Source organism: Eubalaena glacialis, chromosome 1 (assembly GCF_028564815.1).
Source record: "Eubalaena glacialis isolate mEubGla1 chromosome 1, mEubGla1.1.hap2.+ XY, whole genome shotgun sequence".
NCBI lineage: Eukaryota > Metazoa > Chordata > Mammalia > Artiodactyla > Balaenidae > Eubalaena > Eubalaena glacialis.
Genome location: NC_083716.1, coordinates 92,212,371 through 92,238,533, shown reverse-complemented (window position 1 = coordinate 92,238,533; position 26,163 = coordinate 92,212,371). Strand labels below are relative to the sequence as shown.

The 26,163-nt window shown below is 73.9% G+C and overlaps 16 non-coding genes and 9 pseudogenes across 16 annotated transcripts; all 25 read right to left on the bottom strand.

Moving 5' to 3' along the window:
- Nucleotides 1-790: 790 nt before the first annotated feature.
- LOC133075213 (5S ribosomal RNA) lies at nt 791-909 on the bottom strand (annotated as a pseudogene).
- Nucleotides 910-1,819: 910 nt separating this feature from the next.
- Nucleotides 1,820-1,938, bottom strand: LOC133074842 (5S ribosomal RNA). Its single transcript, XR_009697254.1, has one exon. It is a non-coding gene; the product is annotated as a 5S ribosomal RNA (ribosomal RNA).
- A 948-nt stretch (nt 1,939-2,886) lies between these two features.
- On the bottom strand, nt 2,887-3,005 carry LOC133074786 (5S ribosomal RNA). Its single transcript, XR_009697235.1, has one exon. It is a non-coding gene; the product is annotated as a 5S ribosomal RNA (ribosomal RNA).
- Nucleotides 3,006-3,923: 918 nt separating this feature from the next.
- Nucleotides 3,924-4,042, bottom strand: LOC133074735 (5S ribosomal RNA). The gene has a single exon (XR_009697219.1). It is a non-coding gene; the product is annotated as a 5S ribosomal RNA (ribosomal RNA).
- A 910-nt stretch (nt 4,043-4,952) lies between these two features.
- Nucleotides 4,953-5,071, bottom strand: LOC133075210 (5S ribosomal RNA; annotated as a pseudogene).
- A 911-nt stretch (nt 5,072-5,982) lies between these two features.
- LOC133074674 (5S ribosomal RNA) lies at nt 5,983-6,101 on the bottom strand. Its single transcript, XR_009697214.1, has one exon. It is a non-coding gene; the product is annotated as a 5S ribosomal RNA (ribosomal RNA).
- A 918-nt stretch (nt 6,102-7,019) lies between these two features.
- LOC133074613 (5S ribosomal RNA) lies at nt 7,020-7,138 on the bottom strand. The gene has a single exon (XR_009697207.1). It is a non-coding gene; the product is annotated as a 5S ribosomal RNA (ribosomal RNA).
- A 908-nt stretch (nt 7,139-8,046) lies between these two features.
- On the bottom strand, nt 8,047-8,165 carry LOC133075209 (5S ribosomal RNA; annotated as a pseudogene).
- Nucleotides 8,166-9,075: 910 nt separating this feature from the next.
- LOC133105440 (5S ribosomal RNA) lies at nt 9,076-9,194 on the bottom strand. Its single transcript, XR_009703855.1, has one exon. It is a non-coding gene; the product is annotated as a 5S ribosomal RNA (ribosomal RNA).
- Nucleotides 9,195-10,104: 910 nt separating this feature from the next.
- LOC133075208 (5S ribosomal RNA) lies at nt 10,105-10,223 on the bottom strand (annotated as a pseudogene).
- A 946-nt stretch (nt 10,224-11,169) lies between these two features.
- LOC133105373 (5S ribosomal RNA) lies at nt 11,170-11,288 on the bottom strand. Its single transcript, XR_009703844.1, has one exon. It is a non-coding gene; the product is annotated as a 5S ribosomal RNA (ribosomal RNA).
- A 918-nt stretch (nt 11,289-12,206) lies between these two features.
- On the bottom strand, nt 12,207-12,325 carry LOC133105308 (5S ribosomal RNA). The gene has a single exon (XR_009703830.1). It is a non-coding gene; the product is annotated as a 5S ribosomal RNA (ribosomal RNA).
- A 910-nt stretch (nt 12,326-13,235) lies between these two features.
- Nucleotides 13,236-13,354, bottom strand: LOC133075206 (5S ribosomal RNA; annotated as a pseudogene).
- A 946-nt stretch (nt 13,355-14,300) lies between these two features.
- Nucleotides 14,301-14,419, bottom strand: LOC133105247 (5S ribosomal RNA). Its single transcript, XR_009703819.1, has one exon. It is a non-coding gene; the product is annotated as a 5S ribosomal RNA (ribosomal RNA).
- A 912-nt stretch (nt 14,420-15,331) lies between these two features.
- Nucleotides 15,332-15,450, bottom strand: LOC133075191 (5S ribosomal RNA; annotated as a pseudogene).
- A 952-nt stretch (nt 15,451-16,402) lies between these two features.
- Nucleotides 16,403-16,521, bottom strand: LOC133105192 (5S ribosomal RNA). The gene has a single exon (XR_009703813.1). It is a non-coding gene; the product is annotated as a 5S ribosomal RNA (ribosomal RNA).
- A 918-nt stretch (nt 16,522-17,439) lies between these two features.
- Nucleotides 17,440-17,558, bottom strand: LOC133105129 (5S ribosomal RNA). Its single transcript, XR_009703808.1, has one exon. It is a non-coding gene; the product is annotated as a 5S ribosomal RNA (ribosomal RNA).
- Nucleotides 17,559-18,466: 908 nt separating this feature from the next.
- LOC133075183 (5S ribosomal RNA) lies at nt 18,467-18,585 on the bottom strand (annotated as a pseudogene).
- A 946-nt stretch (nt 18,586-19,531) lies between these two features.
- On the bottom strand, nt 19,532-19,650 carry LOC133105076 (5S ribosomal RNA). Its single transcript, XR_009703801.1, has one exon. It is a non-coding gene; the product is annotated as a 5S ribosomal RNA (ribosomal RNA).
- Nucleotides 19,651-20,568: 918 nt separating this feature from the next.
- LOC133105020 (5S ribosomal RNA) lies at nt 20,569-20,687 on the bottom strand. Its single transcript, XR_009703790.1, has one exon. It is a non-coding gene; the product is annotated as a 5S ribosomal RNA (ribosomal RNA).
- A 910-nt stretch (nt 20,688-21,597) lies between these two features.
- On the bottom strand, nt 21,598-21,716 carry LOC133075175 (5S ribosomal RNA; annotated as a pseudogene).
- A 946-nt stretch (nt 21,717-22,662) lies between these two features.
- Nucleotides 22,663-22,781, bottom strand: LOC133104940 (5S ribosomal RNA). Its single transcript, XR_009703779.1, has one exon. It is a non-coding gene; the product is annotated as a 5S ribosomal RNA (ribosomal RNA).
- A 912-nt stretch (nt 22,782-23,693) lies between these two features.
- LOC133075168 (5S ribosomal RNA) lies at nt 23,694-23,812 on the bottom strand (annotated as a pseudogene).
- Nucleotides 23,813-24,764: 952 nt separating this feature from the next.
- Nucleotides 24,765-24,883, bottom strand: LOC133104891 (5S ribosomal RNA). Its single transcript, XR_009703765.1, has one exon. It is a non-coding gene; the product is annotated as a 5S ribosomal RNA (ribosomal RNA).
- A 918-nt stretch (nt 24,884-25,801) lies between these two features.
- Nucleotides 25,802-25,920, bottom strand: LOC133104836 (5S ribosomal RNA). The gene has a single exon (XR_009703745.1). It is a non-coding gene; the product is annotated as a 5S ribosomal RNA (ribosomal RNA).
- Between the last annotated feature and the right edge of the window lie 243 nt (nt 25,921-26,163).

The window sequence follows — 26,163 nt, the reverse complement described above, 5'->3', positions numbered from 1 at the left end:
AGGAGGCCTCGGGGACCCGGGGGTGGCGGAGTGGTGGGCCACCTCGCAGCCCAGGGCGGGCGGGACGCTCCAGGCCCGTCGGCGCTTGGCACCCCGCCGCAGATCCCGCTCGACGCTCACAGGGACGCGGCCCCGGAGGCTTCAGGGCCCGGCGGCCGCGGTCCCTTGGGCATCCCCCCCTGCCCGCCCACGCGGAGTTAGGCGCAGCCCGGCCACGGCCGGGCCGGCCCTCCGGCCGGGCAGCAGCTGGCCCGAAGCCACTGGGAGCCACCATGGAGTGGGCACGGCCCCTTAGCCCCAGCAAGGCCCCCCCTTGCCCCCACGCCGCCCGCCGAGCACAGGACCCCGGCCCTGGTGGACGGCAGGCCCGGAGAAGCGGCCCCGGCCCCCGCCCCCGCTCCCGCCCCCGGCCGTGGCGAAACGGCGGAGGGCGGGCTTTTTCCGGAGGGAGCTGTGGAGAGACACACGGGCAGACAGGGGGCTGCGGCGCGGCTGGGCTCCGGTGGGGGCGGCCAAGTGCAGGTCGAGGGCTTCGTGGGCCGCACGGACGGTACCCCGGCCTGCGGCGGAGTCTGGGTCCGGGCCAGCCACCACGGGAGCGGCTGGGGTGGCGGCTGCCTTCCAGGGCCGCATTCTGGCCGCATGTCCAGCCAGCTCGGCGGGGAGCGATCCCTCCGGCGCGCTGTGTTGGGAGGGACGTGAGGAGGTGAGGCCTGCAGCGGTGCTCAGCGGGGCGGAGGCGGCCTCGGCCGCGGGCCACTAAATGTCAAGGCGGAGCGGGAGGCAAAAAAGCCTACAGCACTCGGTATTCCCATGTGGTCTCCCATCCAGGTACGAAACAGGCCAGACCCTGATTAGCTTCCGAGATCAGACGAGGTGTGGTGCGTTCAGGGAGGTGTGGCCGTAGAATGCAGCGGGGGCCACGGTGTGCCTCTTGAGGCTTAGCTTCGCTGGTGCTGGTGACTTACCGCCAGCCCGGCAGCCAACCCTCTCCGGCGCGGCCCTGCCGTCCGCCCAGGCAAGCGACAGGAGGCCTCGAGGGCCCGGGGGTGGTGGAGTTGTGGGCGACTTCGCAGCTCAGGTCAGGCGGGACCCTCCAGGCCTGTAGGCGCTTGGCCCTCCGCCCCAGAGCCGCTCAACGCTCACAGGACTTGGCCCCGGAGACTTAAGGGCCTGTGGCCCTTGGTCCCTTGTGCATTCCCCACCCTGTCAATCCACACAGTGCTAGGCGCAGCCCAGCCACGGCCTGGCCGGCCCGCCTGCCCAACGGCAGTTGGCCCGAAGCCACTGGGAGCCACCATTGAGCCGGCACGGCCCCTTAGACACAGCAACGCCACCCTTGCCCCCACGCCAACTGCCGAGCAAAGTTCCCGGCGCCTGGTGTCTAGCCAGCCCAGCGAACCGGTCCCAGCCCACGACCCCGCTCCCACTCTCGGCCGTGGCGAAGTGGCAAAGGGTGGGCTTTTTCCGGAGGGAGCTGTGGAGAGACACACGGGCAGACAGGGGGCTGCGGCGCGGCTGGGCTCCGGTGGGGGCAGCCAAGTGCAGGTCGAGGGCTTCGTGGGCCGCACGGACGGCACCCCGGCCTGCGGCGGAGTCTGGGTCCGGGCCAGCAACCACGGGAGCGGCTGGGGTGGCGGCTGCCTTCCAGGGCCGCCTTCTGGCCGCCTGGCCGGCCAGGCCGGCGCGGAGCGCCCCCTCTGGCGCGCTGTGGTGGGAGGGGCCGGAGGAGGTGGGGCCTGCAGCGCTGCCCGGCGGGGGCCGGGGCGGGGGCGGAGGCGGCGGGCGACTAAAGGAGAAGGCGGAGCGGGAGGCAAAAAGCCTACAGCACCCGGTATTCCCAGGCGGTCTCCCATCCAAGTACTAACCAGGCCCGACCCTGCTTAGCTTCCGAGATCAGACGAGATCGGGCGCGTTCAGGGTGGTATGGCCGTAGACGCAGGAGGGGCCCGCGCGGTACCTCTTGAGGCCCAGCTTCGCTGGCGCCTGCGCCTTACCGCCATGCCGGCGGCCAGCCCTCTCCGGCAGGGCCCTGCCGCCCGCCCAGGCAGGCGACAGGAGGCCTCGGGGACCCGGGGGTGGCGGAGTGGTGGGCCACCTCGCAGCCCAGGGCGGGCGGGACGCTCCAGGCCCGTCGGCGCTTGGCGCCCCGCCGCAGATCCCGCTCGACGCTCACAGGGACGCGGCCCCGGAGGCTTCAGGGCCCGTCGGCCGCGGTCCCTTGGGCATCCCCCCCTGCCCGCCCACGCGGAGTTAGGCGCAGCCCGGCCACGGCCGGGCCGGCCCTCCGGCCGGGCAGCAGCTGGCCCGAAGCCACTGGGAGCCACCATGGAGTGGGCACGGCCCCTTAGCCCCAGCAAGGCCCCCCCTTGCCCCCACGCCGCCCGCCGAGCACAGGACCCCGGCCCTGGTGGCCGGCAGGCCCGGAGAAGCGGCCCCGGCCCCCGCCCCCGCTCCCGCCCCCGGCCGTGGCGAAACGGCGGAGGGGGGGGCTTTTTCCGGAGGGAGCTGTGGAGAGACACACGGGCAGACAGGGGGCTGCGGCGCGGCTGGGCTCCGGTGGGGGCGGCCAAGTGCAGGTCGAGGGCCTCGCGGGCCGCACGGACGGCACCCCGGCCTGCGGCGGAGTCTGGGTCCGGGCCAGCCACCACGGGAGCGGCTGGGGTGGCGGCTGCCTTCCAGGGCCGCCTTCTGGCCGCCTGGCCGGCCAGGCCGGCGCGGAGCGCCCCCTCTGGCGCGCTGTGGTGGGAGGGGCCGGAGGAGGTGGGGCCTGCAGCGCTGCCCGGCGGGGGCGGGGGCGGGGGCGGAGGCAGCGGCCTCGGCCTTGGCCTCGGCCTCGGCCTAGGCCGCGGGCGACTAAAGGAGAAGGCGGAGCGGGAGGCAAAAAGCCTACAGCACCCGGTATTCCCAGGCGGTCTCCCATCCAAGTACTAACCAGGCCCGACCCTGCTTAGCTTCCGAGATCAGACGAGATCGGGCGCGTTCAGGGTGGTATGGCCGTAGACGTTAAAAGGGGCCCGCGGAGTGCCTCTTGAGGCCCAGCTTCGCTGGCGCTTGCGCCTCCCCGCCAGCCCGGCGGCCAGCCCGCCCCGGCAGGGCCCCGCCGCCCGCCCAGGCAGGGCAACGGCGGCCTCGGGTACCAGGGGGGTGGCGGAGGGTTCGGCGACCTCCCAGCCCAGGGCGGGCGGGACCCACCAAACCGTTCGGCGCTTGGCGCCCCGCCCCAGATCCCGCACGTCGCTCACAGGGACGTGGCCCCGGAGGCTTCAGGGCCCGGGGCCCGCGGTCCCTTGGGCCTCCCCTCTGCCCGCCCACGCGGCGCTAGGCGCAGCCCAGCCGCAGCCCGGGCCGGCCCTCCTGCCCGACGGCAGTCGGCCCTTAACCCACTGGGAGCCACCATTGAGTCGGCACGGCCCCTTAGCCCCAGCAAGGCCACCCTTGCCCCCACGCCACCCGCCGAGCACAGGACCCGGCGCCTTGTGGCCGGCCGGCCCGGAGCACCGGCCCCGGCCCCCGCCCCCGCTCCCGCCCCCGGCCGTGGCGAAACGGCGGAGGGGGGGCTTTTTCCGGAGGGAGCTGTGGAGAGACACACCGGCAGATAGGTGGCTGCGCCGGGGCTGGGCGCTGGTGGGGGCGGCCAGGTGCAGGTCAAGGGGCTCGCGGGCCGCACGGCCGGCACCCGGGCCTGAGGCGGAGTCTGGGTTCAGGCCAGCCACCCCGGGAGCGGCTGGGATGCGGCTGCCTTCCAGGGCCGCCTTCTGGCCGCCTGGCCGGCCAGGCAGGCGGAGAGCGCCCCCTCTGGCGCGCTGTGGTGGGAGGGGCCGGAGGAGGTGGGGCCTGCAGCGGTGCCCGGCGGGGGCGGGGGCGGGGGCGGGGGCGGAGGCGGCGGGCGACTAAAGGAGAAGGCGGAGCGGGAGGCAAAAAGCCTACAGCACCCGGTATTCCCAGGCGGTCTCCCATCCAAGTACTAACCAGGCCCGACCCTGCTTAGCTTCCGAGATCAGACGAGATCGGGCGCGTTCAGGGTGGTATGGCCGTAGACGCAGGAGGGGCCCGCGCGGTGCCTCTTGAGGCCCAGCTTCGCTGGCGCCTGCGCCTTACCGCCATGCCGGCGGCCAGCCCTCTCCGGCAGGGCCCTGCCGCCCGCCCAGGCAGGCGACAGGAGGCCTCGGGGACCCGGGGGTGGCGGAGTGGTGGGCCACCTCGCAGCCCAGGGCGGGCGGGACGCTCCAGGCCCGTCGGCGCTTGGCGCCCCGCCGCAGATCCCGCTCGACGCTCACAGGGACGCGGCCCCGGAGGCTTCAGGGCCCGGCGGCCGCGGTCCCTTGGGCATCCCCCCCTGCCCGCCCACGCGGAGTTAGGCGCAGCCCGGCCACGGCCGGGCCGGCCCTCCGGCCGGGCAGCAGCTGGCCCGAAGCCACTGGGAGCCACCATGGAGTGGGCACGGCCCCTTAGCCCCAGCAAGGCCCCCCCTTGCCCCCACGCCGCCCGCCGAGCACAGGACCCCGGCCCTGGTGGCCGGCAGGCCCGGAGAAGCGGCCCCGGCCCCCGCCCCCGCTCCCGCCCCCGGTCGTGGCGAAACGGCGGAGGGGGGGGCTTTTTCCGGAGGGAGCTGTGGAGAGACACACGGGCAGACAGGGGGCTGCGGCGCGGCTGGGCTCCGGTGGGGGCGGCCAAGTGCAGGTCGAGGGCCTCGCGGGCCGCACGGACGGCACCCCGGCCTGCGGCGGAGTCTGGGTCCGGGCCAGCCACCACGGGAGTGGCTGGGGTGGCGGCTGCCTTCCAGGGCCGCATTCTGGCCGCATGTCCAGCCAGCTCGGCGGGGAGCGATCCCTCCGGCGCGCTGTGTTGGGAGGGACGTGAGGAGGTGAGGCCTGCAGCGGTGCTCAGCGGGGGCGGAGGCGGCCTCGGCCGCGGGCCACTAAATGTCAAGGCGGAGCGGGAGGCAAAAAAGCCTACAGCACTCGGTATTCCCATGTGGTCTCCCATCCAGGTACGAAACAGGCCAGACCCTGATTAGCTTCCGAGATCAGACGAGGTGTGGTGCGTTCAGGGAGGTGTGGCCGTAGAATGCAGCGGGGGCCACGGTGTGCCTCTTGAGGCTTAGCTTCGCTGGTGCTGGCGACTTACCGCCAGCCCGGCAGCCAACCCTCTCCGGCGCGGCCCTGCCGTCCGCCCAGGCAAGCGACAGGAGGCCTCGAGGGCCCGGGGGTGGTGGAGTTGTGGGCGACTTCGCAGCTCAGGTCAGGCGGGACCCTCCAGGCCTGTAGGCGCTTGGCCCTCCGCCCCAGAGCCGCTCAACGCTCACAGGACTTGGCCCCGGAGGCTTAAGGGCCTGTGGCCCTCGGTCCCTTGTGCATTCCCCACCCTGTCAATCCACACAGTGCTAGGCGCAGCCCAGCCACGGCCTGGCCGGCCCGCCTGCCCAACGGCAGTTGGCCCGAAGCCACTGGGAGCCACCATTGAGCCGGCACGGCCCCTTAGACACAGCAACGCCACCCTTGCCCCCACGCCAACTGCCGAGCAAAGTTCCCGGCGCCTGGTGTCTAGCCAGCCCAGCGAACCGGTCCCAGCCCACGACCCCGCTCCCACTCTCGGCCGTGGCGAAGTGGCAAAGGGTGGGCTTTTTCCGGAGGGAGCTGTGGAGAGACACACGGGGAGACAGGGGGCTGCGGCGCGGCTGGGCTCCGGTGGGGGCGGCCAAGTGCAGGTCGAGGGCTTCGTGGGCCGCACGGACGGCACCCCGGCCTGCGGCGGAGTCTGGGTCCGGGCCAGCCACCACGGGAGCGGCTGGGGTGGCGGCTGCCTTCCAGGGCCGCCTTCTGGCCGCCTGGCCGGCCAGGCCGGCGCGGAGCGCCCCCTCTGGCGCGCTGTGGTGGGAGGGGCCGGAGGAGGTGGGGCCTGCAGCGCTGCCCGGCGGGGGCCGGGGCGGGGGGCGGAGGCGGCGGGCGACTAAAGGAGAAGGCGGAGCGGGAGGCAAAAAGCCTACAGCACCCGGTATTCCCAGGCGGTCTCCCATCCAAGTACTAACCAGGCCCGACCCTGCTTAGCTTCCGAGATCAGACGAGATCGGGCGCGTTCAGGGTGGTATGGCCGTAGACGTTAAGAGGGGCCCGCGGAGTGCCTCTTGAGGCCCAGCTTCGCTGGCGCTTGCGCCTCCCCGCCAGCCCGGCGGCCAGCCCGCCCCGGCAGGGCCCCGCCGCCCGCCCAGGCAGGGCAACGGCGGCCTCGGGTACCAGGGGGGTGGCGGAGGGTTCGGCGACCTCCCAGCCCAGGGCGGGCGGGACCCACCAAACCGTTCGGCGCTTGGCGCCCCGCCCCAGATCCCGCACGTCGCTCACAGGGACGTGGCCCCGGAGGCTTCAGGGCCCGGGGCCCGCGGTCCCTTGGGCCTCCCCTCTGCCCGCCCACGCGGCGCTAGGCGCAGCCCAGCCGCAGCCCGGGCCGGCCCTCCTGCCCGACGGCAGTCGGCCCTTAACCCACTGGGAGCCACCATTGAGTCGGCACGGCCCCTTAGCCCCAGCAAGGCCACCCTTGCCCCCACGCCACCCGCCGAGCACAGGACCCGGCGCCTTGTGGCCGGCCGGCCCGGAGCACCGGCCCCGGCCCCCGCCCCCGCTCCCGCCCCCGGCCGTGGCGAAACGGCGGAGGGGGGGCTTTTTCCGGAGGGAGCTGTGGAGAGACACACCGGCAGATAGGTGGCTGCGCCGGGGCTGGGCGCTGGTGGGGGCGGCCAGGTGCAGGTCAAGGGGCTCGCGGGCCGCACGGCCGGCACCCGGGCCTGAGGCGGAGTCTGGGTTCAGGCCAGCCACCCCGGGAGCGGCTGGGATGCGGCTGCCTTCCAGGGCCGCCTTCTGGCCGCCTGGCCGGCCAGGCAGGCGGAGAGCGCCCCCTCTGGCGCGCTGTGGTGGGAGGGGCCGGAGGAGGTGGGGCCTGCAGCGGTGCCCGGCGGGGGCGGGGGCGGGGGCGGGGGCGGAGGCGGCGGGCGACTAAAGGAGAAGGCGGAGCGGGAGGCAAAAAGCCTACAGCACCCGGTATTCCCAGGCGGTCTCCCATCCAAGTACTAACCAGGCCCGACCCTGCTTAGCTTCCGAGATCAGACGAGATCGGGCGCGTTCAGGGTGGTATGGCCGTAGACGCAGGAGGGGCCCGCGCGGTGCCTCTTGAGGCCCAGCTTCGCTGGCGCCTGCGCCTTACCGCCATGCCGGCGGCCAGCCCTCTCCGGCAGGGCCCTGCCGCCCGCCCAGGCAGGCGACAGGAGGCCTCGGGGACCCGGGGGTGGCGGAGTGGTGGGCCACCTCGCAGCCCAGGGCGGGCGGGACGCTCCAGGCCCGTCGGCGCTTGGCACCCCGCCGCAGATCCCGCTCGACGCTCACAGGGACGCGGCCCCGGAGGCTTCAGGGCCCGGCGGCCGCGGTCCCTTGGGCATCCCCCCCTGCCCGCCCACGCGGAGTTAGGCGCAGCCCGGCCACGGCCGGGCCGGCCCTCCGGCCGGGCAGCAGCTGGCCCGAAGCCACTGGGAGCCACCATGGAGTGGGCACGGCCCCTTAGCCCCAGCAAGGCCCCCCCTTGCCCCCACGCCGCCCGCCGAGCACAGGACCCCGGCCCTGGTGGACGGCAGGCCCGGAGAAGCGGCCCCGGCCCCCGCCCCCGCTCCCGCCCCCGGCCGTGGCGAAACGGCGGAGGGCGGGCTTTTTCCGGAGGGAGCTGTGGAGAGACACACGGGCAGACAGGGGGCTGCGGCGCGGCTGGGCTCCGGTGGGGGCGGCCAAGTGCAGGTCGAGGGCTTCGTGGGCCGCACGGACGGTACCCCGGCCTGCGGCGGAGTCTGGGTCCGGGCCAGCCACCACGGGAGCGGCTGGGGTGGCGGCTGCCTTCCAGGGCCGCATTCTGGCCGCATGTCCAGCCAGCTCGGCGGGGAGCGATCCCTCCGGCGCGCTGTGTTGGGAGGGACGTGAGGAGGTGAGGCCTGCAGCGGTGCTCAGCGGGGCGGAGGCGGCCTCGGCCGCGGGCCACTAAATGTCAAGGCGGAGCGGGAGGCAAAAAAGCCTACAGCACTCGGTATTCCCATGTGGTCTCCCATCCAGGTACGAAACAGGCCAGACCCTGATTAGCTTCCGAGATCAGACGAGGTGTGGTGCGTTCAGGGAGGTGTGGCCGTAGAATGCAGCGGGGGCCACGGTGTGCCTCTTGAGGCTTAGCTTCGCTGGTGCTGGTGACTTACCGCCAGCCCGGCAGCCAACCCTCTCCGGCGCGGCCCTGCCGTCCGCCCAGGCAAGCGACAGGAGGCCTCGAGGGCCCGGGGGTGGTGGAGTTGTGGGCGACTTCGCAGCTCAGGTCAGGCGGGACCCTCCAGGCCTGTAGGCGCTTGGCCCTCCGCCCCAGAGCCGCTCAACGCTCACAGGACTTGGCCCCGGAGACTTAAGGGCCTGTGGCCCTTGGTCCCTTGTGCATTCCCCACCCTGTCAATCCACACAGTGCTAGGCGCAGCCCAGCCACGGCCTGGCCGGCCCGCCTGCCCAACGGCAGTTGGCCCGAAGCCACTGGGAGCCACCATTGAGCCGGCACGGCCCCTTAGACACAGCAACGCCACCCTTGCCCCCACGCCAACTGCCGAGCAAAGTTCCCGGCGCCTGGTGTCTAGCCAGCCCAGCGAACCGGTCCCAGCCCACGACCCCGCTCCCACTCTCGGCCGTGGCGAAGTGGCAAAGGGTGGGCTTTTTCCGGAGGGAGCTGTGGAGAGACACACGGGCAGACAGGGGGCTGCGGCGCGGCTGGGCTCCGGTGGGGGCAGCCAAGTGCAGGTCGAGGGCTTCGTGGGCCGCACGGACGGCACCCCGGCCTGCGGCGGAGTCTGGGTCCGGGCCAGCAACCACGGGAGCGGCTGGGGTGGCGGCTGCCTTCCAGGGCCGCCTTCTGGCCGCCTGGCCGGCCAGGCCGGCGCGGAGCGCCCCCTCTGGCGCGCTGTGGTGGGAGGGGCCGGAGGAGGTGGGGCCTGCAGCGCTGCCCGGCGGGGGCCGGGGCGGGGGCGGAGGCGGCGGGCGACTAAAGGAGAAGGCGGAGCGGGAGGCAAAAAGCCTACAGCACCCGGTATTCCCAGGCGGTCTCCCATCCAAGTACTAACCAGGCCCGACCCTGCTTAGCTTCCGAGATCAGACGAGATCGGGCGCGTTCAGGGTGGTATGGCCGTAGACGCAGGAGGGGCCCGCGCGGTACCTCTTGAGGCCCAGCTTCGCTGGCGCCTGCGCCTTACCGCCATGCCGGCGGCCAGCCCTCTCCGGCAGGGCCCTGCCGCCCGCCCAGGCAGGCGACAGGAGGCCTCGGGGACCCGGGGGTGGCGGAGTGGTGGGCCACCTCGCAGCCCAGGGCGGGCGGGACGCTCCAGGCCCGTCGGCGCTTGGCGCCCCGCCGCAGATCCCGCTCGACGCTCACAGGGACGCGGCCCCGGAGGCTTCAGGGCCCGTCGGCCGCGGTCCCTTGGGCATCCCCCCCTGCCCGCCCACGCGGAGTTAGGCGCAGCCCGGCCACGGCCGGGCCGGCCCTCCGGCCGGGCAGCAGCTGGCCCGAAGCCACTGGGAGCCACCATGGAGTGGGCACGGCCCCTTAGCCCCAGCAAGGCCCCCCCTTGCCCCCACGCCGCCCGCCGAGCACAGGACCCCGGCCCTGGTGGCCGGCAGGCCCGGAGAAGCGGCCCCGGCCCCCGCCCCCGCTCCCGCCCCCGGCCGTGGCGAAACGGCGGAGGGGGGGGCTTTTTCCGGAGGGAGCTGTGGAGAGACACACGGGCAGACAGGGGGCTGCGGCGCGGCTGGGCTCCGGTGGGGGCGGCCAAGTGCAGGTCGAGGGCCTCGCGGGCCGCACGGACGGCACCCCGGCCTGCGGCGGAGTCTGGGTCCGGGCCAGCCACCACGGGAGCGGCTGGGGTGGCGGCTGCCTTCCAGGGCCGCATTCTGGCCGCATGTCCAGCCAGCTCGGCGGGGAGCGATCCCTCCGGCGCGCTGTGTTGGGAGGGACGTGAGGAGGTGAGGCCTGCAGCGGTGCTCAGCGGGGGCGGAGGCGGCCTCGGCCGCGGGCCACTAAATGTCAAGGCGGAGCGGGAGGCAAAAAAGCCTACAGCACTCGGTATTCCCATGTGGTCTCCCATCCAGGTACGAAACAGGCCAGACCCTGATTAGCTTCCGAGATCAGACGAGGTGTGGTGCGTTCAGGGAGGTGTGGCCGTAGAATGCAGCGGGGGCCACGGTGTGCCTCTTGAGGCTTAGCTTCGCTGGTGCTGGCGACTTACCGCCAGCCCGGCAGCCAACCCTCTCCGGCGCGGCCCTGCCGTCCGCCCAGGCAAGCGACAGGAGGCCTCGAGGGCCCGGGGGTGGTGGAGTTGTGGGCGACTTCGCAGCTCAGGTCAGGCGGGACCCTCCAGGCCTGTAGGCGCTTGGCCCTCCGCCCCAGAGCCGCTCAACGCTCACAGGACTTGGCCCCGGAGGCTTAAGGGCCTGTGGCCCTCGGTCCCTTGTGCATTCCCCACCCTGTCAATCCACACAGTGCTAGGCGCAGCCCAGCCACGGCCTGGCCGGCCCGCCTGCCCAACGGCAGTTGGCCCGAAGCCACTGGGAGCCACCATTGAGCCGGCACGGCCCCTTAGACACAGCAACGCCACCCTTGCCCCCACGCCAACTGCCGAGCAAAGTTCCCGGCGCCTGGTGTCTAGCCAGCCCAGCGAACCGGTCCCAGCCCACGACCCCGCTCCCACTCTCGGCCGTGGCGAAGTGGCAAAGGGTGGGCTTTTTCCGGAGGGAGCTGTGGAGAGACACACGGGCAGACAGGGGGCTGCGGCGTGGCTGGGCTCCGGTGGGGGCGGCCAAGTGCAGGTCGAGGGCTTCGTGGGCCGCACGGACGGCACCCCGGCCTGCGGCGGAGTCTGGGTCCGGGCCAGCCACCACGGGAGCGGCTGGGGTGGCGGCTGCCTTCCAGGGCCGCCTTCTGGCCGCCTGGCCGGCCAGGCCGGCGCGGAGCGCCCCCTCTGGCGCGCTGTGGTGGGAGGGGCCGGAGGAGGTGGGGCCTGCAGCGCTGCCCGGCGGGGGCGGGGGCGGGGGCGGAGGCAGCGGCCTCGGCCTTGGCCTCGGCCTCGGCCTAGGCCGCGGGCGACTAAAGGAGAAGGCGGAGCGGGAGGCAAAAAGCCTACAGCACCCGGTATTCCCAGGCGGTCTCCCATCCAAGTACTAACCAGGCCCGACCCTGCTTAGCTTCCGAGATCAGACGAGATCGGGCGCGTTCAGGGTGGTATGGCCGTAGACGTTAAAAGGGGCCCGCGGAGTGCCTCTTGAGGCCCAGCTTCGCTGGCGCTTGCGCCTCCCCGCCAGCCCGGCGGCCAGCCCGCCCCGGCAGGGCCCCGCCGCCCGCCCAGGCAGGGCAACGGCGGCCTCGGGTACCAGGGGGGTGGCGGAGGGTTCGGCGACCTCCCAGCCCAGGGCGGGCGGGACCCACCAAACCGTTCGGCGCTTGGCGCCCCGCCCCAGATCCCGCACGTCGCTCACAGGGACGTGGCCCCGGAGGCTTCAGGGCCCGGGGCCCGCGGTCCCTTGGGCCTCCCCTCTGCCCGCCCACGCGGCGCTAGGCGCAGCCCAGCCGCAGCCCGGGCCGGCCCTCCTGCCCGACGGCAGTCGGCCCTTAACCCACTGGGAGCCACCATTGAGTCGGCACGGCCCCTTAGCCCCAGCAAGGCCACCCTTGCCCCCACGCCACCCGCCGAGCACAGGACCCGGCGCCTTGTGGCCGGCCGGCCCGGAGCACCGGCCCCGGCCCCCGCCCCCGCTCCCGCCCCCGGCCGTGGCGAAACGGCGGAGGGGGGGCTTTTTCCGGAGGGAGCTGTGGAGAGACACACCGGCAGATAGGTGGCTGCGCCGGGGCTGGGCGCTGGTGGGGGCGGCCAGGTGCAGGTCAAGGGGCTCGCGGGCCGCACGGCCGGCACCCGGGCCTGAGGCGGAGTCTGGGTTCAGGCCAGCCACCCCGGGAGCGGCTGGGATGCGGCTGCCTTCCAGGGCCGCCTTCTGGCCGCCTGGCCGGCCAGGCAGGCGGAGAGCGCCCCCTCTGGCGCGCTGTGGTGGGAGGGGCCGGAGGAGGTGGGGCCTGCAGCGGTGCCCGGCGGGGGCGGGGGCGGGGGCGGGGGCGGAGGCGGCGGGCGACTAAAGGAGAAGGCGGAGCGGGAGGCAAAAAGCCTACAGCACCCGGTATTCCCAGGCGGTCTCCCATCCAAGTACTAACCAGGCCCGACCCTGCTTAGCTTCCGAGATCAGACGAGATCGGGCGCGTTCAGGGTGGTATGGCCGTAGACGCAGGAGGGGCCCGCGCGGTGCCTCTTGAGGCCCAGCTTCGCTGGCGCCTGCGCCTTACCGCCATGCCGGCGGCCAGCCCTCTCCGGCAGGGCCCTGCCGCCCGCCCAGGCAGGCGACAGGAGGCCTCGGGGACCCGGGGGTGGCGGAGTGGTGGGCCACCTCGCAGCCCAGGGCGGGCGGGACGCTCCAGGCCCGTCGGCGCTTGGCGCCCCGCCGCAGATCCCGCTCGACGCTCACAGGGACGCGGCCCCGGAGGCTTCAGGGCCCGGCGGCCGCGGTCCCTTGGGCATCCCCCCCTGCCCGCCCACGCGGAGTTAGGCGCAGCCCGGCCACGGCCGGGCCGGCCCTCCGGCCGGGCAGCAGCTGGCCCGAAGCCACTGGGAGCCACCATGGAGTGGGCACGGCCCCTTAGCCCCAGCAAGGCCCCCCCTTGCCCCCACGCCGCCCGCCGAGCACAGGACCCCGGCCCTGGTGGCCGGCAGGCCCGGAGAAGCGGCCCCGGCCCCCGCCCCCGCTCCCGCCCCCGGTCGTGGCGAAACGGCGGAGGGGGGGGCTTTTTCCGGAGGGAGCTGTGGAGAGACACACGGGCAGACAGGGGGCTGCGGCGCGGCTGGGCTCCGGTGGGGGCGGCCAAGTGCAGGTCGAGGGCCTCGCGGGCCGCACGGACGGCACCCCGGCCTGCGGCGGAGTCTGGGTCCGGGCCAGCCACCACGGGAGTGGCTGGGGTGGCGGCTGCCTTCCAGGGCCGCATTCTGGCCGCATGTCCAGCCAGCTCGGCGGGGAGCGATCCCTCCGGCGCGCTGTGTTGGGAGGGACGTGAGGAGGTGAGGCCTGCAGCGGTGCTCAGCGGGGGCGGAGGCGGCCTCGGCCGCGGGCCACTAAATGTCAAGGCGGAGCGGGAGGCAAAAAAGCCTACAGCACTCGGTATTCCCATGTGGTCTCCCATCCAGGTACGAAACAGGCCAGACCCTGATTAGCTTCCGAGATCAGACGAGGTGTGGTGCGTTCAGGGAGGTGTGGCCGTAGAATGCAGCGGGGGCCACGGTGTGCCTCTTGAGGCTTAGCTTCGCTGGTGCTGGCGACTTACCGCCAGCCCGGCAGCCAACCCTCTCCGGCGCGGCCCTGCCGTCCGCCCAGGCAAGTGACAGGAGGCCTCGAGGGCCCGGGGGTGGTGGAGTTGTGGGCGACTTCGCAGCTCAGGTCAGGCGGGACCCTCCAGGCCTGTAGGCGCTTGGCCCTCCGCCCCAGAGCCGCTCAACGCTCACAGGACTTGGCCCCGGAGGCTTAAGGGCCTGTGGCCCTCGGTCCCTTGTGCATTCCCCACCCTGTCAATCCACACAGTGCTAGGCGCAGCCCAGCCACGGCCTGGCCGGCCCGCCTGCCCAACGGCAGTTGGCCCGAAGCCACTGGGAGCCACCATTGAGCCGGCACGGCCCCTTAGACACAGCAACGCCACCCTTGCCCCCACGCCAACTGCCGAGCAAAGTTCCCGGCGCCTGGTGTCTAGCCAGCCCAGCGAACCGGTCCCAGCCCACGACCCCGCTCCCACTCTCGGCCGTGGCGAAGTGGCAAAGGGTGGGCTTTTTCCGGAGGGAGCTGTGGAGAGACACACGGGCAGACAGGGGGCTGCGGCGCGGCTGGGCTCCGGTGGGGGCGGCCAAGTGCAGGTCGAGGGCTTCGTGGGCCGCACGGACGGCACCCCGGCCTGCGGCGGAGTCTGGGTCCGGGCCAGCCACCACGGGAGCGGCTGGGGTGGCGGCTGCCTTCCAGGGCCGCCTTCTGGCCGCCTGGCCGGCCAGGCCGGCGCGGAGCGCCCCCTCTGGCGCGCTGTGGTGGGAGGGGCCGGAGGAGGTGGGGCCTGCAGCGCTGCCCGGCGGGGGCGGGGGCGGGGGCGGAGGCAGCGGCCTCGGCCTTGGCCTCGGCCTCGGCCTAGGCCGCGGGCGACTAAAGGAGAAGGCGGAGCGGGAGGCAAAAAGCCTACAGCACCCGGTATTCCCAGGCGGTCTCCCATCCAAGTACTAACCAGGCCCGACCCTGCTTAGCTTCCGAGATCAGACGAGATCGGGCGCGTTCAGGGTGGTATGGCCGTAGACGTTAAAAGGGGCCCGCGGAGTGCCTCTTGAGGCCCAGCTTCGCTGGCGCTTGCGCCTCCCCGCCAGCCCGGCGGCCAGCCCGCCCCGGCAGGGCCCCGCCGCCCGCCCAGGCAGGGCAACGGCGGCCTCGGGTACCAGGGGGGTGGCGGAGGGTTCGGCGACCTCCCAGCCCAGGGCGGGCGGGACCCACCAAACCGTTCGGCGCTTGGCGCCCCGCCCCAGATCCCGCACGTCGCTCACAGGGACGTGGCCCCGGAGGCTTCAGGGCCCGGGGCCCGTGGTCCCTTGGGCCTCCCCTCTGCCCGCCCACGCGGCGCTAGGCGCAGCCCAGCCGCAGCCCGGGCCGGCCCTCCTGCCCGACGGCAGTCGGCCCTTAACCCACTGGGAGCCACCATTGAGTCGGCACGGCCCCTTAGCCCCAGCAAGGCCACCCTTGCCCCCACGCCACCCGCCGAGCACAGGACCCGGCGCCTTGTGGCCGGCCGGCCCGGAGCACCGGCCCCGGCCCCCGCCCCCGCTCCCGCCCCCGGCCGTGGCGAAACGGCGGAGGAGGGGGCTTTTTCCGGAGGGAGCTGTGGAGAGACACACGGGCAGACAGGGGGCTGCGGCGCGGCTGGGCTCCGGTGGGGGCGGCCAAGTGCAGGTCGAGGGCCTCGCGGGCCGCACGGACGGCACCCCGGCCTGCGGCGGAGTCTGGGTCCGGGCCAGCCACCACGGGAGCGGCTGGGGTGGCGGCTGCCTTCCAGGGCCGCATTCTGGCCGCATGTCCAGCCAGCTCGGCGGGGAGCGATCCCTCCGGCGCGCTGTGTTGGGAGGGACGTGAGGAGGTGAGGCCTGCAGCGGTGCTCAGCGGGGGCGGAGGCGGCCTCGGCCGCGGGCCACTAAATGTCAAGGCGGAGCGGGAGGCAAAAAAGCCTACAGCACTCGGTATTCCCATGTGGTCTCCCATCCAGGTACGAAACAGGCCAGACCCTGATTAGCTTCCGAGATCAGACGAGGTGTGGTGCGTTCAGGGAGGTGTGGCCGTAGAATGCAGCGGGGGCCACGGTGTGCCTCTTGAGGCTTAGCTTCGCTGGTGCTGGCGACTTACCGCCAGCCCGGCAGCCAACCCTCTCCGGCGCGGCCCTGCCGTCCGCCCAGGCAAGCGACAGGAGGCCTCGAGGGCCCGGGGGTGGTGGAGTTGTGGGCGACTTCGCAGCTCAGGTCAGGCGGGACCCTCCAGGCCTGTAGGCGCTTGGCCCTCCGCCCCAGAGCCGCTCAACGCTCACAGGACTTGGCCCCGGAGGCTTAAGGGCCTGTGGCCCTCGGTCCCTTGTGCATTCCCCATCCTGTCAATCCACACAGTGCTAGGCGCAGCCCAGCCACGGCCTGGCCGGCCCGCCTGCCCAACGGCAGTTGGCCCGAAGCCACTGGGAGCCACCATTGAGCCGGCACGGCCCCTTAGACACAGCAACGCCACCCTTGCCCCCACGCCAACTGCCGAGCAAAGTTCCCGGCGCCTGGTGTCTAGCCAGCCCAGCGAACCGGTCCCAGCCCACGACCCCGCTCCCACTCTCGGCCGTGGCGAAGTGGCAAAGGGTGGGCTTTTTCCGGAGGGAGCTGTGGAGAGACACACGGGCAGACAGGGGGCTGCGGCGCGGCTGGGCTCCGGTGGGGGCGGCCAAGTGCAGGTCGAGGGCTTCGTGGGCCGCACGGACGGCACCCCGGCCTGCGGCGGAGTCTGGGTCCGGGCCAGCCACCACGGGAGCGGCTGGGGTGGCGGCTGCCTTCCAGGGCCGCCTTCTGGCCGCCTGGCCGGCCAGGCCGGCGCGGAGCGCCCCCTCTGGCGCGCTGTGGTGGGAGGGGCCGGAGGAGGTGGGGCCTGCAGCGCTGCCCGGCGGGGGCGGGGGCGGGGGCGGGGGCGGAGGCAGCGGCCTCGGCCTTGGCCTCGGCCTCGGCCTAGGCCGCGGGCGACTAAAGGAGAAGGCGGAGCGGGAGGCAAAAAGCCTACAGCACCCGGTATTCCCAGGCGGTCTCCCATCCAAGTACTAACCAGGCCCGACCCTGCTTAGCTTCCGAGATCAGACGAGATCGGGCGCGTTCAGGGTGGTATGGCCGTAGACGTTAAAAGGGGCCCGCGGAGTGCCTCTTGAGGCCCAGCTTCGCTGGCGCTTGCGCCTCCCCGCCAGCCCGGCGGCCAGCCCGCCCCGGCAGGGCCCCGCCGCCCGCCCAGGCAGGGCAACGGCGGCCTCGGGTACCAGGGGGGTGGCGGAGGGTTCGGCGACCTCCCAGCCCAGGGCGGGCGGGACCCACCAAACCGTTCGGCGCTTGGCGCCCCGCCCCAGATCCCGCACGTCGCTCACAGGGACGTGGCCCCGGAGGCTTCAGGGCCCGGGGCCCGCGGTCCCTTGGGCCTCCCCTCTGCCCGCCCACGCGGCGCTAGGCGCAGCCCAGCCGCAGCCCGGGCCGGCCCTCCTGCCCGACGGCAGTCGGCCCTTAACCCACTGGGAGCCACCATTGAGTCGGCACGGCCCCTTAGCCCCAGCAAGGCCACCCTTGCCCCCACGCCACCCGCCGAGCACAGGACCCGGCGCCTTGTGGCCGGCCGGCCCGGAGCACCGGCCCCGGCCCCCGCCCCCGCTCCCGCCCCCGGCCGTGGCGAAACGGCGGAGGGGGGGCTTTTTCCGGAGGGAGCTGTGGAGAGACACACCGGCAGATAGGTGGCTGCGCCGGGGCTGGGCGCTGGTGGGGGCGGCCAGGTGCAGGTCAAGGGGCTCGCGGGCCGCACGGCCGGCACCCGGGCCTGAGGCGGAGTCTGGGTTCAGGCCAGCCACCCCGGGAGCGGCTGGGATGCGGCTGCCTTCCAGGGCCGCCTTCTGGCCGCCTGGCCGGCCAGGCAGGCGGAGAGCGCCCCCTCTGGCGCGCTGTGGTGGGAGGGGCCGGAGGAGGTGGGGCCTGCAGCGGTGCCCGGCGGGGGCGGGGGCGGGGGCGGGGGCGGAGGCGGCGGGCGACTAAAGGAGAAGGCGGAGCGGGAGGCAAAAAGCCTACAGCACCCGGTATTCCCAGGCGGTCTCCCATCCAAGTACTAACCAGGCCCGACCCTGCTTAGCTTCCGAGATCAGACGAGATCGGGCGCGTTCAGGGTGGTATGGCCGTAGACGCAGGAGGGGCCCGCGCGGTGCCTCTTGAGGCCCAGCTTCGCTGGCGCCTGCGCCTTACCGCCATGCCGGCGGCCAGCCCTCTCCGGCAGGGCCCTGCCGCCCGCCCAGGCAGGCGACAGGAGGCCTCGGGGACCCGGGGGTGGCGGAGTGGTGGGCCACCTCGCAGCCCAGGGCGGGCGGGACGCTCCAGGCCCGTCGGCGCTTGGCGCCCCGCCGCAGATCCCACTCGACGCTCACAGGGACGCGGCCCCGGAGGCTTCAGGGCCCGGCGGCCGCGGTCCCTTGGGCATCCCCCCCTGCCCGCCCACGCGGAGTTAGGCGCAGCCCGGCCACGGCCGGGCCGGCCCTCCGGCCGGGCAGCAGCTGGCCCGAAGCCACTGGGAGCCACCATGGAGTGGGCACGGCCCCTTAGCCCCAGCAAGGCCCCCCCTTGCCCCCACGCCGCCCGCCGAGCACAGGACCCCGGCCCTGGTGGACGGCAGGCCCGGAGAAGCGGCCCCGGCCCCCGCCCCCGCTCCCGCCCCCGGCCGTGGCGAAACGGCGGAGGGGGGGCTTTTTCCGGAGGGAGCTGTGGAGAGACACACGGGCAGACAGGGGGCTGCGGCGCGGCTGGGCTCCGGTGGGGGCGGCCAAGTGCAGGTCGAGGGCTTCGTGGGCCGCACGGACGGTACCCCGGCCTGCGGCGGAGTCTGGGTCCGGGCCAGCCACCACGGGAGCGGCTGGGGTGGCGGCTGCCTTCCAGGGCCGCATTCTGGCCGCATGTCCAGCCAGCTCGGCGGGGAGCGATCCCTCCGGCGCGCTGTGTTGGGAGGGACGTGAGGAGGTGAGGCCTGCAGCGGTGCTCAGCGGGGCGGAGGCGGCCTCGGCCGCGGGCCACTAAATGTCAAGGCGGAGCGGGAGGCAAAAAAGCCTACAGCACTCGGTATTCCCATGTGGTCTCCCATCCAGGTACGAAACAGGCCAGACCCTGATTAGCTTCCGAGATCAGACGAGGTGTGGTGCGTTCAGGGAGGTGTGGCCGTAGAATGCAGCGGGGGCCACGGTGTGCCTCTTGAGGCTTAGCTTCGCTGGTGCTGGCGACTTACCGCCAGCCCGGCAGCCAACCCTCTCCGGCGCGGCCCTGCCGTCCGCCCAGGCAAGCGACAGGAGGCCTCGAGGGCCCGGGGGTGGTGGAGTTGTGGGCGACTTCGCAGCTCAGGTCAGGCGGGACCCTCCAGGCCTGTAGGCGCTTGGCCCTCCGCCCCAGAGCCGCTCAACGCTCACAGGACTTGGCCCCGGAGGCTTAAGGGCCTGTGGCCCTCGGTCCCTTGTGCATTCCCCACCCTGTCAATCCACACAGTGCTAGGCGCAGCCCAGCCACGGCCTGGCCGGCCCGCCTGCCCAACGGCAGTTGGCCCGAAGCCACTGGGAGCCACCATTGAGCCGGCACGGCCCCTTAGACACAGCAACGCCACCCTTGCCCCCACGCCAACTGCCGAGCAAAGTTCCCGGCGCCTGGTGTCTAGCCAGCCCAGCGAACCGGTCCCAGCCCACGACCCCGCTCCCACTCTCGGCCGTGGCGAAGTGGCAAAGGGTGGGCTTTTTCCGGAGGGAGCTGTGGAGAGACACACGGGCAGACAGGGGGCTGCGGCGCGGCTGGGCTCCGGTGGGGGCGGCCAAGTGCAGGTCGAGGGCTTCGTGGGCCGCACGGACGGCACCCCGGCCTGCGGCGGAGTCTGGGTCCGGGCCAGCCACCACGGGAGCGGCTGGGGTGGCGGCTGCCTTCCAGGGCCGCCTTCTGGCCGCCTGGCCGGCCAGGCCGGCGCGGAGCGCCCCCTCTGGCGCGCTGTGGTGGGAGGGGCCGGAGGAGGTGGGGCCTGCAGCGCTGCCCGGCGGGGGCGGGGGCGGGGGCGGAGGCAGCGGCCTCGGCCTTGGCCTCGGCCTCGGCCTAGGCCGCGGGCGACTAAAGGAGAAGGCGGAGCGGGAGGCAAAAAGCCTACAGCACCCGGTATTCCCAGGCGGTCTCCCATCCAAGTACTAACCAGGCCCGACCCTGCTTAGCTTCCGAGATCAGACGAGATCGGGCGCGTTCAGGGTGGTATGGCCGTAGACGTTAAAAGGGGCCCGCGGAGTGCCTCTTGAGGCCCAGCTTCGCTGGCGCTTGTGCCTCCCCGCCAGCCCGGCGGCCAGCCCGCCCCGGCAGGGCCCCGCCGCCCGCCCAGGCAGGGCAACGGCGGCCTCGGGTACCAGGGGGGTGGCGGAGGGTTCGGCGACCTCCCAGCCCAGGGCGGGCGGGACCCACCAAACCGTTCGGCGCTTGGCGCCCCGCCCCAGATCCCGCACGTCGCTCACAGGGACGTGGCCCCGGAGGCTTCAGGGCCCGGGGCCCGCGGTCCCTTGGGCCTCCCCTCTGCCCGCCCACGCGGCGCTAGGCGCAGCCCAGCCGCAGCCCGGGCCGGCCCTCCTGCCCGACGGCAGTCGGCCCTTAACCCACTGGGAGCCACCATTGAGTCGGCACGGCCCCTTAGCCCCAGCAAGGCCACCCTTGCCCCCACGCCACCCGCCGAGCACAGGACCCGGCGCCTTGTGGCCGGCCGGCCCGGAGCACCGGCCCCGGCCCCCGCCCCCGCTCCCGCCCCCGGCCGTGGCGAAACGGCGGAGGGGGGGCTTTTTCCGGAGGGAGCTGTGGAGAGACACACCGGCAGATAGGTGGCTGCGCCGGGGCTGGGCGCTGGTGGGGGCGGCCAGGTGCAGGTCAAGGGGCTCGCGGGCCGCACGGCCGGCACCCGGGCCTGAGGCGGAGTCTGGGTTCAGGCCAGCCACCCCGGGAGCGGCTGGGATGCGGCTGCCTTCCAGGGCCGCCTTCTGGCCGCCTGGCCGGCCAGGCAGGCGGAGAGCGCCCCCTCTGGCGCGCTGTGGTGGGAGGGGCCGGAGGAGGTGGGGCCTGCAGCGGTGCCCGGCGGGGGCGGGGGCGGGGGCGGGGGCGGAGGCGGCGGGCGACTAAAGGAGAAGGCGGAGCGGGAGGCAAAAAGCCTACAGCACCCGGTATTCCCAGGCGGTCTCCCATCCAAGTACTAACCAGGCCCGACCCTGCTTAGCTTCCGAGATCAGACGAGATCGGGCGCGTTCAGGGTGGTATGGCCGTAGACGCAGGAGGGGCCCGCGCGGTGCCTCTTGAGGCCCAGCTTCGCTGGCGCCTGCGCCTTACCGCCATGCCGGCGGCCAGCCCTCTCCGGCAGGGCCCTGCCGCCCGCCCAGGCAGGCGACAGGAGGCCTCGGGGACCCGGGGGTGGCGGAGTGGTGGGCCACCTCGCAGCCCAGGGCGGGCGGGACGCTCCAGGCCCGTCGGCGCTTGGCGCCCCGCCGCAGATCCCGCTCGACGCTCACAGGGACGCGGCCCCGGAGGCTTCAGGGCCCGGCGGCCGCGGTCCCTTGGGCATCCCCCCCTGCCCGCCCACGCGGAGTTAGGCGCAGCCCGGCCACGGCCGGGCCGGCCCTCCGGCCGGGCAGCAGCTGGCCCGAAGCCACTGGGAGCCACCATGGAGTGGGCACGGCCCCTTAGCCCCAGCAAGGCCCCCCCTTGCCCCCACGCCGCCCGCCGAGCACAGGACCCCGGCCCTGGTGGCCGGCAGGCCCGGAGAAGCGGCCCCGGCCCCCGCCCCCGCTCCCGCCCCCGGTCGTGGCGAAACGGCGGAGGGGGGGGCTTTTTCCGGAGGGAGCTGTGGAGAGACACACGGGCAGACAGGGGGCTGCGGCGCGGCTGGGCTCCGGTGGGGGCGGCCAAGTGCAGGTCGAGGGCCTCGCGGGCCGCACGGACGGCACCCCGGCCTGCGGCGGAGTCTGGGTCCGGGCCAGCCACCACGGGAGTGGCTGGGGTGGCGGCTGCCTTCCAGGGCCGCATTCTGGCCGCATGTCCAGCCAGCTCGGCGGGGAGCGATCCCTCCGGCGCGCTGTGTTGGGAGGGACGTGAGGAGGTGAGGCCTGCAGCGGTGCTCAGCGGGGGCGGAGGCGGCCTCGGCCGCAGGCCACTAAATGTCAAGGCGGAGCGGGAGGCAAAAAAGCCTACAGCACTCGGTATTCCCATGTGGTCTCCCATCCAGGTACGAAACAGGCCAGACCCTGATTAGCTTCCGAGATCAGACGAGGTGTGGTGCGTTCAGGGAGGTGTGGCCGTAGAATGCAGCGGGGGCCACGGTGTGCCTCTTGAGGCTTAGCTTCGCTGGTGCTGGCGACTTACCGCCAGCCCGGCAGCCAACCCTCTCCGGCGCGGCCCTGCCGTCCGCCCAGGCAAGTGACAGGAGGCCTCGAGGGCCCGGGGGTGGTGGAGTTGTGGGCGACTTCGCAGCTCAGGTCAGGCGGGACCCTCCAGGCCTGTAGGCGCTTGGCCCTCCGCCCCAGAGCCGCTCAACGCTCACAGGACTTGGCCCCGGAGGCTTAAGGGCCTGTGGCCCTCGGTCCCTTGTGCATTCCCCACCCTGTCAATCCACACAGTGCTAGGCGCAGCCCAGCCACGGCCTGGCCGGCCCGCCTGCCCAACGGCAGTTGGCCCGAAGCCACTGGGAGCCACCATTGAGCCGGCACGGCCCCTTAGACACAGCAACGCCACCCTTGCCCCCACGCCAACTGCCGAGCAAAGTTCCCGGCGCCTGGTGTCTAGCCAGCCCAGCGAACCGGTCCCAGCCCACGACCCCGCTCCCACTCTCGGCCGTGGCGAAGTGGCAAAGGGTGGGCTTTTTCCGGAGGGAGCTGTGGAGAGACACACGGGCAGACAGGGGGCTGCGGCGCGGCTGGGCTCCGGTGGGGGCGGCCAAGTGCAGGTCGAGGGCTTCGTGGGCCGCACGGACGGCACCCAGGCCTGCGGCGGAGTCTGGGTCCGGGCCAGCCACCACGGGAGCGGCTGGGGTGGCGGCTGCCTTCCAGGGCCGCCTTCTGGCCGCCTGGCCGGCCAGGCCGGCGCGGAGCGCCCCCTCTGGCGCGCTGTGGTGGGAGGGGCCGGAGGAGGTGGGGCCTGCAGCGCTGCCCGGCGGGGGCGGGGGCGGGGGCGGAGGCAGCGGCCTCGGCCTTGGCCTCGGCCTCGGCCTAGGCCGCGGGCGACTAAAGGAGAAGGCGGAGCGGGAGGCAAAAAGCCTACAGCACCCGGTATTCCCAGGCGGTCTCCCATCCAAGTACTAACCAGGCCCGACCCTGCTTAGCTTCCGAGATCAGACGAGATCGGGCGCGTTCAGGGTGGTATGGCCGTAGACGTTAAAAGGGGCCCGCGGAGTGCCTCTTGAGGCCCAGCTTCGCTGGCGCTTGCGCCTCCCCGCCAGCCCGGCGGCCAGCCCGCCCCGGCAGGGCCCCGCCGCCCGCCCAGGCAGGGCAACGGCGGCCTCGGGTACCAGGGGGGTGGCGGAGGGTTCGGCGACCTCCCAGCCCAGGGCGGGCGGGACCCACCAAACCGTTCGGCGCTTGGCGCCCCGCCCCAGATCCCGCACGTCGCTCACAGGGACGTGGCCCCGGAGGCTTCAGGGCCCGGGGCCCGTGGTCCCTTGGGCCTCCCCTCTGCCCGCCCACGCGGCGCTAGGCGCAGCCCAGCCGCAGCCCGGGCCGGCCCTCCTGCCCGACAGCAGTCGGCCCTTAACCCACTGGGAGCCACCATTGAGTCGGCACGGCCCCTTAGCCCCAGCAAGGCCACCCTTGCCCCCACGCCACCCGCCGAGCACAGGACCCGGCGCCTTGTGGCCGGCCGGCCCGGAGCACCGGCCCCGGCCCCCGCCCCCGCTCCCGCCCCCGGCCGTGGCGAAACGGCGGAGGAGGGGGCTTTTTCCGGAGGGAGCTGTGGAGAGACACACGGGCAGACAGGGGGCTGCGGCGCGGCTGGGCTCCGGTGGGGGCGGCCAAGTGCAGGTCGAGGGCCTCGCGGGCCGCACGGACGGCACCCCGGCCTGCGGCGGAGTCTGGGTCCGGGCCAGCCACCACGGGAGCGGCTGGGGTGGCGGCTGCCTTCCAGGGCCGCATTCTGGCCGCATGTCCAGCCAGCTCGGCGGGGAGCGATCCCTCCGGCGCGCTGTGTTGGGAGGGACGTGAGGAGGTGAGGCCTGCAGCGGTGCTCAGCGGGGGCGGAGGCGGCCTCGGCCGCGGGCCACTAAATGTCAAGGCGGAGCGGGAGGCAAAAAAGCCTACAGCACTCGGTATTCCCATGTGGTCTCCCATCCAGGTACGAAACAGGCCAGACCCTGATTAGCTTCCGAGATCAGACGAGGTGTGGTGCGTTCAGGGAGGTGTGGCCGTAGAATGCAGCGGGGGCCACGGTGTGCCTCTTGAGGCTTAGCTTCGCTGGTGCTGGCGACTTACCGCCAGCCCGGCAGCCAACCCTCTCCGGCGCGGCCCTGCCGTCCGCCCAGGCAAGCGACAGGAGGCCTCGAGGGCCCGGGGGTGGTGGAGTTGTGGGCGACTTCGCAGCTCAGGTCAGGCGGGACCCTCCAGGCCTGTAGGCGCTTGGCCCTCCGCCCCAGAGCCGCTCAACGCTCACAGGACTTGGCCCCGGAGGCTTAAGGGCCTGTGGCCCTCGGTCCCTTGTGCATTCCCCATCCTGTCAATCCACACAGTGCTAGGCGCAGCCCAGCCACGGCCTGGCCGGCCCGCCTGCCCAACGGCAGTTGGCCCGAAGCCACTGGGAGCCACCATTGAGCCGGCACGGCCCCTTAGACACAGCAACGCCACCCTTGCCCCCACGCCAACTGCCGAGCAAAGTTCCCGGCGCCTGGTGTCTAGCCAGCCCAGCGAACCGGTCCCAGCCCACGACCCCGCTCCCACTCTCGGCCGTGGCGAAGTGGCAAAGGGTGGGCTTTTTCCGGAGGGAGCTGTGGAGAGACACACGGGCAGACAGGGGGCTGCGGCGCGGCTGGGCTCCGGTGGGGGCGGCCAAGTGCAGGTCGAGGGCTTCGTGGGCCGCACGGACGGCACCCCGGCCTGCGGCGGAGTCTGGGTCCGGGCCAGCCACCACGGGAGCGGCTGGGGTGGCGGCTGCCTTCCAGGGCCGCCTTCTGGCCGCCTGGCCGGCCAGGCCGGCGCGGAGCGCCCCCTCTGGCGCGCTGTGGTGGGAGGGGCCGGAGGAGGTGGGGCCTGCAGCGCTGCCCGGCGGGGGCGGGGGCGGGGGCGGGGGCGGAGGCAGCGGCCTCGGCCTTGGCCTCGGCCTCGGCCTAGGCCGCGGGCGACTAAAGGAGAAGGCGGAGCGGGAGGCAAAAAGCCTACAGCACCCGGTATTCCCAGGCGGTCTCCCATCCAAGTACTAACCAGGCCCGACCCTGCTTAGCTTCCGAGATCAGACGAGATCGGGCGCGTTCAGGGTGGTATGGCCGTAGACGTTAAAAGGGGCCCGCGGAGTGCCTCTTGAGGCCCAGCTTCGCTGGCGCTTGCGCCTCCCCGCCAGCCCGGCGGCCAGCCCGCCCCGGCAGGGCCCCGCCGCCCGCCCAGGCAGGGCAACGGCGGCCTCGGGTACCAGGGGGGTGGCGGAGGGTTCGGCGACCTCCCAGCCCAGGGCGGGCGGGACCCACCAAACCGTTCGGCGCTTGGCGCCCCGCCCCAGATCCCGCACGTCGCTCACAGGGACGTGGCCCCGGAGGCTTCAGGGCCCGGGGCCCGCGGTCCCTTGGGCCTCCCCTCTGCCCGCCCACGCGGCGCTAGGCGCAGCCCAGCCGCAGCCCGGGCCGGCCCTCCTGCCCGACGGCAGTCGGCCCTTAACCCACTGGGAGCCACCATTGAGTCGGCACGGCCCCTTAGCCCCAGCAAGGCCACCCTTGCCCCCACGCCACCCGCCGAGCACAGGACCCGGCGCCTTGTGGCCGGCCGGCCCGGAGCACCGGCCCCGGCCCCCGCCCCCGCTCCCGCCCCCGGCCGTGGCGAAACGGCGGAGGGGGGGCTTTTTCCGGAGGGAGCTGTGGAGAGACACACCGGCAGATAGGTGGCTGCGCCGGGGCTGGGCGCTGGTGGGGGCGGCCAGGTGCAGGTCAAGGGGCTCGCGGGCCGCACGGCCGGCACCCGGGCCTGAGGCGGAGTCTGGGTTCAGGCCAGCCACCCCGGGAGCGGCTGGGATGCGGCTGCCTTCCAGGGCCGCCTTCTGGCCGCCTGGCCGGCCAGGCAGGCGGAGAGCGCCCCCTCTGGCGCGCTGTGGTGGGAGGGGCCGGAGGAGGTGGGGCCTGCAGCGGTGCCCGGCGGGGGCGGGGGCGGGGGCGGGGGCGGAGGCGGCGGGCGACTAAAGGAGAAGGCGGAGCGGGAGGCAAAAAGCCTACAGCACCCGGTATTCCCAGGCGGTCTCCCATCCAAGTACTAACCAGGCCCGACCCTGCTTAGCTTCCGAGATCAGACGAGATCGGGCGCGTTCAGGGTGGTATGGCCGTAGACGCAGGAGGGGCCCGCGCGGTGCCTCTTGAGGCCCAGCTTCGCTGGCGCCTGCGCCTTACCGCCATGCCGGCGGCCAGCCCTCTCCGGCAGGGCCCTGCCGCCCGCCCAGGCAGGCGACAGGAGGCCTCGGGGACCCGGGGGTGGCGGAGTGGTGGGCCACCTCGCAGCCCAGGGCGGGCGGGACGCTCCAGGCCCGTCGGCGCTTGGCGCCCCGCCGCAGATCCCACTCGACGCTCACAGGGA